We start from the raw sequence: 12,209 nt of genomic DNA, 5'->3' as shown, positions 1-12,209 counted from the left end.
ACTAATATTATCATCCCAGAATACGACTATCAAGAAAAAGAATGACTAATTTCAAACTATTAAAAATCTCCAGAATATTTTATATGTATAAATACAGAATACTTTATATGTAATAGAGTTAGCTCAAGTTTTCCAGTATGTAGTATACTCATTTCTTTGCCATAGATTTTACACACTACCCACTGTGGTTCATCTTTGTTCTATTTTAAGAGCATCAAATCCTCATCACCAAGGAGAGCATTATATAGGTAACAGTAGCAGATAAAAGAAAAATAGATGTCAGATTTTTGTTACATTATTTTCTTGTAATTAAAAGTCATGGAATTAATCATATCCTATTTCTTATACTATGAGTAAGGAGAACACACTAATCACATAATCAAAATAAATGGTATGTATACTAAGTGCATCACAGTGCCTCCAGCCATACATTAATTTCATTTGTAAAAGTCAGCTGTCTCAAAGTTTCTTGCCAATTTATCAGCAAAAAATAAGCAAAAATGGTTAGTAAACTGAGAAACTTAAAAATATACAAAGTAGACACTAAGAGTCTTAGAAAAAATATTTCCTTGATTCATATCAATGCACATATTATTTATGTGTAAAGTTAAATGGAAGTACTTAATCATAGATATTTGTCATTAGGCTCCTTTGTTTAATGTCATATATGTAGATCTAAAAATTCACCTTAATGGGATTATATTAAAAGCACTGTTTCAGGATGATGTTCAAACAGTGTATTTGCTTACAATTTTTGCTTAAGTAAAAAAGATCTGGTGGGTTTCAATGGTATGTGCATGGTATGATGAAACCCTTTGCTCCATTACTGGGTTTCTCTCTCAGGGCTATATCTTTCATGAAATCTTTACACCAGGAATCTTTACCCCAGGTTCAGAGTTGCTTGAGAGGTATAGTAGTCAGGCCTAAAACAGATACTTTTAGAATTTAATTTCTAGATAGAATGTGATGTTAGAAATAATGAAATAAATAAATGGAGGGAGTAACATGGATATATATATACACTGCTGCTGCTGCTGCTAAGTCACTTCAGTCATGTCCAACTCTGTGCGACCCCATAGACGGCAGCCCACCAGGGTCCCCCGTCCCTGGGATTCTCCAGGCAAGAACACTGGAGTGGGTTGCCATTTCCTTCTCCAATGCATGAAAGTGAAAAGTGAAAGTGAAGCCGCTCAGCTGTTAGCGACCCCATGGACTGCAGCCTACCAGGCTTCTCCATCCATGGGATTTTCCAGGCAAGAGTTCTGAAGTGGGGTGCCATTGCCTTCTCTGGTATATACACTAACATATGTAAATAGATAGGCAATGGGAATTTGTTGCAGGGAACTCAAACCAGGGCTCTGTAACAACCTAGGGTGGGATGGAGAAGGAGATGGGAGAGAGGTTCAAAAGGGAGGGGACATATATATACCTAGGGCTGATTCATGTTAATGTTTGACAGAAAACAACAAAATTCTGTAAAGCAATTATCCTTTAATAAAAAAATTAATTAATTAAAAGAAATAATGAAAACTCCACTGAGAGGGTGAATTACAAATTTAAATATCCAAATAATAGAATTTGGAGCATGTCTATGTTATCACAGGGGAACCAGATCACTTGCCACAAATGATTTATGTTCGTTGATGAAATGAGAAGAAAAATATAGTTTTGGGGGTTTTGTAACAAAAAGTTAGAGTATCAGTTAGCACCTGCAATGCTGAAAGTAACAGAAAACCCCACTCAAAATAGCCTACATGATAAAGGAGATTGATTGCTCAAGCAAGAAAAAACAAGAGGCAGGGCAAACTTCAGGGCTACTTGACGCGGAGGCTGTTGATTACTCAGGGTTTGCCTCTCTAGGTCTCTGTGGATTAGGGCAAGGGCCCCATCCCAAGTCTGCCTCTCCCTGAGGTGAGCTGATGGTGCCTAGCCTCAGTGGACTTCTTTGCTTCCTTTCCAGTTCATGGGAGAAAAATTTTTAAGCCAGTCAATAAGATTCTCCTGGGGCTGGGAGACTGAGAGTAGGGTCAGCTTTCCCTAAAAATATGGAGTATGTAGAGAAGGAATAAATACATAACTCTTCTACCCTCCCCTCCAAATTCTAGTTTCCGAAAGGAAGGGGAATGTGGGTAGATGACTAGTATTTTTACGTTATAAAATTAGGCAGAATTTTCCAATTAGATTTGACATGTATCAGAGAAATATATTAGCATAATGCCCATGATTTTATTTAGGAAAAATATCAGGAAATTTTAAACTTTAAATCTTAGCATATGGAAGGATTTCTACTACAAGAGATATTGAAATTGAACCTTACAAAACGTGAGGTTTGGGGGAAATGGAGAATCACATTTTTTTACTATCAATAATATTGAGGAAAGGTATATGGAATAGTTTATATTTTTTTGCCGGCATCACTTTAAATTTTCACATCCAATAACCCTCACTGCTTTTGTCTTTTGTTCTTTTTAGGCCATGGAAAAAAATGAAAACTCTTTTAAAAACTAACAATCAGAGCTGCCTGGTTGACAAGGGAGCCTTGGGTTTCAAGGAAACCCTGAAGCAAGGATTCTAAATCAAAGATACAGGGGCAATTTGAGTTTGCATTTAAGATCCATCTGTGTGTAGCAGTTGCCGTGTGTAATATTCAACTGATGCATAAGCACTGTGAAGAAATCTCTATTACAATCTCTGATGACACTACAACACTCTATGTATTTCATAATATAATTGTAGATAGAAACTTGGTTTGCTTTATTCAAATGATGACTGTTCCTTAAAAGCAGAACTTGAAAATTAACTTTATCTACATAACTGATCAACCTAAGTATTATATATACTATTCTATACCTAGCAATGAGCAGTGTTTTAAAATAAAATATATAGAAAATGAAATCCCTTCACAGAAGCTAATTATCTCTCATTTCAAGTAAGAAATATGATATGATGCCTTGAATAGTTGTTCAATTTATATGGCAAATAGTATTATACTGACCTAATATAAAAGGAAGCTGTGGGGGAATTTCTACGAAAAAACAAATAGCAACAACTAAGAAACCTAAACGGATTGTAATCCTCCCACCTCAAAATCAGAGCAGTGACTTGACTTAACCAGTGGGAAATAAGTTCTTTGGAGTCTGCATTTCCAAGGAGTTGCAGTTGGCTTTTCATGCAGTGGTTATTCTCCTTTTTTAAATGAACTTGTGTATACATCAGTAGCTAGGGGAAAGCAAATTTCTCCTTCAGTCAAATAAAAGTTCAATGTTAGGAAAGAAAGTTGAAGAAATTTGTGAGCATCCTTTCCTTTTTTGTGCTTTTAGAGAATGTAGGTACATTTCTGTAGCAAAGGAAAGCATTCTTCTCAAGAATCTTTGAATTTTCTACGTAGACTTAGAAAACAGTGTCGCTGGCATTGTTTACTTGAGTAATACTTTTCAGTCATATGCAAGCTGTTTTAGCGGGGAGGGGGCTGCTACCTTAGATACAACTTTTGAAAGAAAAAAATGAATACAGTGACACATATACTTCTGAACCAGATTATTTTGTTTGTATGGTCGGATACCATATGGATGGAATTTTTTCCCAATCTTCATTTTTCCTTCATAAATGTCTTTACAATACCAGCACAATTTGTGAAAAGATCTTTTAATTATGAATATAAACTAGAAAACTCAAGTTATAATCTATGTCACACATCTCCGCCTTTAAGTTTCTATTCATTTCATTTTTGAGGCTACGTGGGCATTCTTGTTTAATTAGGAGTATGAGTGGTAGAATCTGAGGTCTCAAATTATTAGCCAAAGTCACTGGGTTATCTCCTTAAAGCTGATCAGATAGGTTTTCTTTCAACCATCCTATTACAGGAGGTTTTTGTAAACTAGTGTTATAAACGATTATTTTTAGTTAAGAGAAGCCCCAGTAAAGATTAAAAAAATGGGTATAAAGACATTCCAGTTCTTGATCTTATCTTTTTCTCATCTCAAGCTTTAGAGAGTCTTGCTGGAAGAACACAAGGAAAGGCAGGAAGGCTTCTTACAGATCTTTGAGACCTCCTTCCACTCAAATCCCAGGGGAGCTAGAACGCTATACCTCTGTGGTTCAAAAAGTCTTTGGACCAGAAAAGGGGCCTTTATCTGCCAACATTTCAAACATATTCAATCAAATATTGATCTAGAAAATCAGCTACTTTTTCCTCTAGCAAAGAAATTAAATTAGTACTACCTACTGAAGGTCTTATACATGGTCCTCGGGAAGATAATGATGGTACCCTAGGCTGTTCCTAGGATCAAAAGTTTATATGGACACCAAACTGATTTAACATTTTCTGTAATGCATGGAGACAAAAGGGTGAAAGATCTGCTTGCCAATAGTAATGTGCTGGAGATTATCTCATGTGGCGAGTCCTTGCATCAAGAAGCCAGGTTATGGTTTTCAAATCCATCTCATCTCTGAAAATAAAAGGAATGGAATGTGGCCTGTTTCACCTCACTGAAAGGTTTTCATCACCAGAAATATCTGATGGCTCTTATTCAAGTTGACAGGAGCACATGTTTCTCTGACTCATAAACAGTCCTTCTCTTTATTGTGTCCTGTTTCCAAGGAGTACCGGATGTTATGTTATTAAAGAACAGGAGGCTTGTCTGCCTATTCGTCCATAAATATGAGGGTAACAAAAAAATGATAAAAAGCTTCACAAATCCTAAAATCTTTTGGAATAGCAAATGTAATTTATAAAATAATGTGTCTGAGTTAGTGTATGATAGAAAAGACCATTTTTAGCCTCTATATACTGAAAAATGTGACAGCCCAATTTTAACTAGAAATGTTAGGTTGTTTATCTCTTCCAGTGCCTACAATTTATTTATATGTTACATTTACTTATAGTCCTAAACAGTTCTTTTTCTTGAGATGTCTTTGAATTTTTCTTTACTTTGTCAAGGAAATGAGAATGGATTGTATACCTTACAAATTGAACATGCACATATCGAAAGTTTCATAAATGAGTAAAACTAGGAAAACAAACTCTCCTTGAATCTTAAAAATGGGGTAGCCATGGCCATCAGCATTATGAACCTACTAATTACAAGGCAGCATTGCAGAGACTAAGTGTGTGGACACCCACTTTACTCAGCAAATTAACGCTTTTCAGGCTATGGGATTATTAGTTGTTTGACACAGAGGTTAGATTCTTAGGTAAGATGAGGTATATTTTGAAAATCTGGCACTGACTTTGGGTTTTTAATGCTATTGATCTTTTTTGGGAAGATCATTTCAAACATTGTCACCATGAGGTTACTTGTTAATTCTTTTGACTGAACTGACTGATAATGCAACCAGTTTCTCTAAAGTGACTTGTTTTAAGCAATGTGGCAATATAGTCAAATAATTATGGAAAGAAATAGTGTTCATCAGTGACGACTACTATCAGTCACTTTGCTAAGTAACAAGAATACAGCAATGACCAAAAATATACATGGATCCTGCTCTCAAATAACTGCATAGTAAATATAACATTCCTTCTGTGATAGGAGATGTGAAGAGGCACAGACATTTGTTAAGCACCTGGTTTGGGCAGAGCGTTTTGTTTATTCATAAATCAACATGGAAACTTGTATGAAGGTTAAAAAGATGAATTGCAAGTGGAAGAACTAAGCAGATCTGACTTAATGGAATTCATGCAGAAAAAAATGCATAAGAAGAGTTGTGCTTATGGCAAGCTTAGGAGGAGGGACCATGTGACGTGACTTTCCAGATAACTCAAGCAGTTTTGGAACGATTGACAGGAGTCCAGGGTATAGATTAAGGAAGGAAAAAGGCCTCTGTGTATTTGACACTGGTCACATGTTTTAGGTGCCTTTTCTGGGAAGTACAACTTAAAAGGGTTATTGAAAATCTGGTAGTGTCCCAAGGAGCTGACTCTGTACAGTGAAAGGTCCAGAAACCACATCTATGAGAAACATTTGAATAAAGTGGGAAGCTTGGCAAAGAGAAAACAAGGGAGATTATGATAGTGTCTTTAAATAATTAATATGCTGTCATGGAAGATGAATTAGATAATGTTGTATAGCCATACATGACCGATCTTAGACCAACCAAAGGGTGGAAGTTACAAGATTAGGTTTAACATTAATGATGAACCTTTCAACAATAAAAGCAAGTTGAAAATGTAATGCGCCCCTTTGTGAGGTATGGATTCTATGGCATCAGAAATGCTCAAGTAGTGGCTTGAATTAAAAACACTTTTCGAGAATGCTAAGCAAAGATTTCTTAACATTAACTGAGGCACTAGATCAAATATTTTCTAAGGTCTTCCACCTCTGATTTTCTATGATTTTGTATTATGTTTGATGGAAAAATTTGTCTTCTAAAATGTAAAATGTTCATCTTTTTTCCTGCAGAAATCTAGTAAAAGTCTATCACTGTGGGAGAAGAATAAATCACACACAGTCTCTGATTTCCAGCTGCTGCAGCCTAGTAGACAGAACAAGCATTTGAAAACAAAGAAGTGACTCAGGATGAATTCAGTGCTGTGACACAGTTATATGCAAACTTCTCTGAGAAAATATGATAGCATTCAATCCTGATGGAGGTGGTAACAAGGGAAAAGCAGAAAAGCCTAACAGATGAGGCAAGATAGAATTCTTCCTGCTTTTGTTTTCTTTTTAAGGTATATGTGCATGCGTGCTCAGTCGCTTCAATTGTGTCTGACTCTTTGTGACCTTACAGACTGTAGCCCCTGGGGCTCCTCTGTCCATGGGACTCTCAGGGCAAAAATACTGGAGTAGGTTGCCATGCCCTCCTCCAGGGTTTGAAGGTATGGGTGAAACATAAAAAGAGTCAGTGATCCAAAGCAAAGTGCACATTTTGTTACCTTCTGCCAAGGTGCTTCAGTTTACTGTATGATATTTGCACACAAATTTAGTCAAGTATTCCCTGGTGGGTCAGAGGTTAAAGCATCTACCTGCAATGTGGGAGACCTGGGTTCAATCCCTGAGTTGGGAAGATCCCCTGGGGAAGGAAATGGCAACCCACTCCAGTATTCTTGCCTGGAGAATCCCATGGATGGAAGAGCCTGGTGGGCTACAGTCCATGGGGTTGCAAAGAGTCGGACACGACTGAGCGACTTCACTTTCACTTTTTCACTTTAGTAAAGTATATTTCTGTATCTGTCCAATATTGAGTCCTATATTCAATACAGAGAATAGAGATGAAGAGCCTAGTTGTAGAGTCCATATGTAAGCTATAGAATGTGTATATTTGTGTTAGGCATAATAAGCTTTATGGATATATAAACAAAATTGTGTTAATCCTAACACATTATATAACTTTTGCACCCAAAGTATTTTATTTATTTTTATTAAATACCTCCACTTGCAGATAAGCAATTTCCTTCCTCTATAGTGGTTTTAAGAAAGAAAACTCAATAGCTTTATTGAAATTTAATGCAAATACTATGTAATTTACCCACTTAAAGTGCATAATCAATTGTTTTTAGAATATTCACTGATCCATGCAACTATTACCATAGTTTTAGAACACTCTCATCACCTCAAACCCCATTCACTTTAGCTATGACTCCCTTTTCTTCTATCTCCTTTAGCCCTAAGCAACCATTTATCTACTTTCTGAATATATTTGCCTATTCTGGACATTTTATGTAATATGTTGTATTCCATGATTGGCTTTTTTCACTTAGCATTAACTTTTCATGGTTCACTTATGTTGTAGAGTATATTGATATTCATTCTTTTTCTGTCTGAATAAAAATCCATTGTATGGGTATACCACATTTCGTTTATCCATTCCATCAGTTGATGGACATTTGGGTTGTTTCTAACTTTTGGCTATTATAAACATATTATTTATATATTTATTATAAATAATGCAGCTACAGATATTTGTGTACATTTTGCATTTATCTGTAACTAGGAGTGGAATTGCTGGGTCATATGTTAGTTCAATGTTTAATGGTTGGAGAAACTTCTGGACTGTTTTCCAAAGTGGCTGTGCCATTTTACATTCCCACTGGTGGTGTATGAAGGTTCCAATTTCTCCATATTTTTGTTATTATCAGACTTTTTGATTCCAGCTATCCTAGTGAGTGTGATGTGGTATCTCATTGTGGTAGTCCCTAATGACAAATTATGCCAAGCATCTTTTCATGTGATTATTGGCCAATTGTATAAAAAGTTGTTTAGCAGATATATGATTTGTAAATATTTTCTCCCATTCTATGGATTGTCTTCAGTTTCTCAAAATTGTCTTTCAAAGCATGAAATTTTTAATTTTGATCCAGTTCAATCTATTTTTTCTTACATTGCTTGTGCTTTTTTGTCACATCTAAGAATCTAGCGCCAAATCTGAAGTGATGATTTACCCCTATGTTTTCTTCTAAGGATTGTGTAGTTTTAGCTCATACATTTAGGCCTTTGATCCACTTTGCATTAATATTTGTACATCATGTGACATGTATATTATGTACATTGTGCATGTGGCCATTCAGTTGTCCCAGAACAATTGTTGAAAAGGCTATTCTTTCCCCATTAAACAGACTTGGAACCCTTGTTAGAAATCAGTTGACTGTAGATAAATTGGTTTATTTCTAAACTCTTCATTCTAATTCGTTGATCTTATCATTCTGCCAATATCACACTCTCTTATCTCTGCTGGGTTTGTAGTAAGTTTGGAAATCTAGAAATACATGTTTTCCAATTTTATTCTTTTTCTTTTAAAAATTCTTTGGTTATGCTGGGTCCCGTGCAATTCCCTATGAATGTGAGAAGCAGCTTGCTAATTCCTATTTAAAAAAATAAAAAAACCACTGGGATCCTCAGAGGGATTGCACTGAATCTGTAGATCAATATTGGCAGTACTGCCATCTAAGCACAATAAAGTCTTCTGATCCATGAATATGGGATCAGTCAGTTCAGTTCAGTTGCTCAGTCATATCTGACTCTTTGTGACCCCATGGACTGCAGCATACCAGGCCTCCCTGTCCATCAACAACTCCCAGAGTTTGCTCAAACTCATGTCCATTGAGTCAGTGATGCCATCCAACCATCTCATCTTCTGTCATCCCCTTCTCCTCCTGCCTTCAATCTTTCTCAGCATCAGGGTCTTTTTATGAGTCAATTCTTCGCACCAGATGGCCAAAGTATTGGAGTTTCAGCTTCAGCATCAGTCCTCCCAATGAATATTCAGGACTGATTTCCTTTAGGATGGACTGGTTGGATTCCTTGCTGTCCAAGGGACTCTCAAGAGTTGTCTCCAGTACCACATTTCAAGAGCATCAATTCTTTTGTGCTCAGCTTTCTTTATGGTCCAACTCTCACATTCATACATGACTACTGGAAAAACCATAGCTTTCACTAGGCGGAACTTTGTTGGCAAAGTAATGTCTCTGCTTTTTATTAAGCTGTTTAGGTTGGTCATAACTTTCCTTCCAAGGTGCAAGAGTCTTTTAATTTCATTGCTGCAATCACCATCTGCAGTGATTTGGAGCCCCCCAAAATAAAGTCTGTCACTGTTTCCCCATCTATTTGCTATGAAGTGATGGGACCAGATACCATGATCTTAGTTTTCTGAATGTTGAGTTTTTCACTGTTTTTCAATCTCCTCTTTCACTTTCATCAAGAGGCTCTTTAGTTCTTCATCATTTTCTGTCATAAGCATGGTGAAGGTAAAAGTTTAGTCACTCAGTTGTGTCCGAGTCTTTGCAACCCCATTGACTGTACCAGGCTCTTCTGTCCACGGGATTTTCCAGGCAAGAGTACTGGAGTGGGTTGCCATTTCCTTCTCCAATAAGTGTGGTGTTATCTGCATATCTGAGGTTATTGATATTACTCGCAGCAATCTTGATTCCAGATTGTGCTTCAACCAGTCCAGCATTTTTCATGATGTACTCTGCATATAAGAATGCAAAAGTAGGAAGTCAAGAAATACCTGGAGTAATAGGAGAATTTGGCCTTGGAATACAAAATGAAGCAGGGCAAAGGCTAATAGAATTTTGTCAAGAGAATGCACTAGTCATAGCAAACACCCACTTCCAACAACACAAGAGAAGACTCTATACATGGACATCACCAAACGGTCAGCACCAAAATCAGACTGATCATATTCTTTGCAGCCAAAGATGGAGAAGCCCTATGCAGTCATCAAAAACAAGACCAGAAGCTGACTGTGGCTCAGATCACAAATTCCTCATTGCCAAATTCAGACTTAGATTGAAGAAAGTAGGGAAAACCACTGGACCATTCAGGTATGACCTAAATCAAATCCCTTACAACTATACGGTAGAAATGAGAAATAGATTCAAGGGATTAGATATGATAAACAGAGTCCCTGAAGAACTTTGGACGGAGGTTCATGACATTGTACAGGAGGCAGTGATAAGACCATCCCCTTGAAAAAGAAATTGAAAAAGGCAAAATGGTTGCCTTAGGAGGCCTTATAAATAGCTATGAAAGAAAAGAAGCAAAAAGCAAAGGAGAAAAGGAAAGATATATCCATTTGAATGCAGAGTTCCAACGAATAGCAAAGAGAGATCAGAAAGCCTTCCTCAGCGATCAATGCAAAGAAATAGAGGAAAACAATAGAATGGGAAAGACTAGAGATCTCTCCAAGAAAATTAGAGATACCAAGAGAACATTTCATCGAAGATGGGCTCAATAAAGGACAGAAATGGTATGGACCTAACAGAAGCAGAAGATATTAAGAAGAGGTGGCAAGAATACACAGAACTATACAAAAAAGATCTTCAGACCCAGATAATCACTATGGTGTGATTAGTCACCTAGAGCCAGACATCCTGGAATGTGAAGTCAAGTGGGTCTTAGGAAGCACTACTACGAACAAAGCTAGTGGAAGTATAGAATTCCAATTGAGCTACTTCAAATCCTAAAAGATGATGCTGTGAAAATTCTGCACTCAATATGCCAACATATCTGGAAAACTCAGCAGTTGCCACAGGAATGGAAAAGGTCAGTTTCCATTCTAATCCCAAAGAAAAGTGAAAGTGAAAGTGAAGTTGCTCAGTCATGTCCGACTCTTTGCAAACCATGGACTGTAGCCCACCAAGCTCCTCCGTCCATGGGATTCTCCAGGCAAGAATACTGGAGTGGGTTGCCATTTCCTTCTCTAATCCCAAAGAAAGGCAGTGCCAAAGAATGTTCAAACTACCACACAATTGCACTCATCTCAATCTAGCAAAGTAATGCTCAAAATTCTCTAAGCCAGGCTTCAATAATACTTGAACTATGAACTTCCAGATGTTCAAGCTGGATTTAGAAAATGCAGGAGAACCAGAGATCAAATTGCCAACATCTGTTGAATCATCGAAAAACCAAGAGAGTTCCAGGAAAATATCTGCTTTATTGACTATGTCAAAGCCTTTGACTGTGTGGACCACAACACACTGTGGAAAATTCTTCAAGAGATGGGAATACCAGACCACCTTACCGGCCTCCTGAGAAATCTGTATGCAGGTCAAGAAGCAATAGTTAGAACTGGCCATGAAACAACAGACTGGTTCCAAATCGGGAAAGGAGTACATCAAGGTTGTATATTGTCACCCTGCTTATTTAACTTATATGCAGTGTATATCATGAATATGGGATAGTTTCCCATTTATTTAGATCTCTTTAATTTCTTTCAACAATGCTTTGTAATTTTCAGAGTATAAGTCTTGCACATTTTTTGTTAAATTTCTTGGCAGCATTTTATTCTTTTTGATACTTTCTTAACTGGAATTGTTTCCTTAAATTTCAGTTTCAGATATTTTATTGCAAGCACTTAGCAAGGCAATTGATTTTTGTTTTTTGGCTTTATATCCTACAACCTTGCTAAACTCATTTATTAGTTCTGATAATTTCTCAGTAAGTTTCATAAGATTTTCTGTATACAAGATCATGTCATCTGCAAATAGAAATAGTTTTGCTTCCTTCTTTGCAATCTGGATGCCTCTATTGTGGCCTATTAAAAAAAAAAAAAAGAAAACTTCAATAGAGAGAAAAAAGTGAGGTAAGAAAAGGACAGATACCACACTGAAATGTGCATATTTAGGTTTCTGTGAACTCACATTGGTGGTATAATATTACAGCCAAAAATAGGTTACAGTTTCATAATACTTACTTTGCACCAGTTTATACTTATTAACTTATTTAATAACCACAAAATCCCTATGAGATTGTTATATTTTATTTCATAGATGA

The sequence above is a fragment of the Bos grunniens genome, chromosome 11, assembly GCF_055505025.1.
Source record: "Bos grunniens cultivar Pamir isolate PY7600 chromosome 11, Bosgru_T2T1.0, whole genome shotgun sequence".
Taxonomy (NCBI): domain Eukaryota; kingdom Metazoa; phylum Chordata; class Mammalia; order Artiodactyla; family Bovidae; genus Bos; species Bos grunniens.
Note: the sequence above shows the minus strand (reverse complement) of the source record.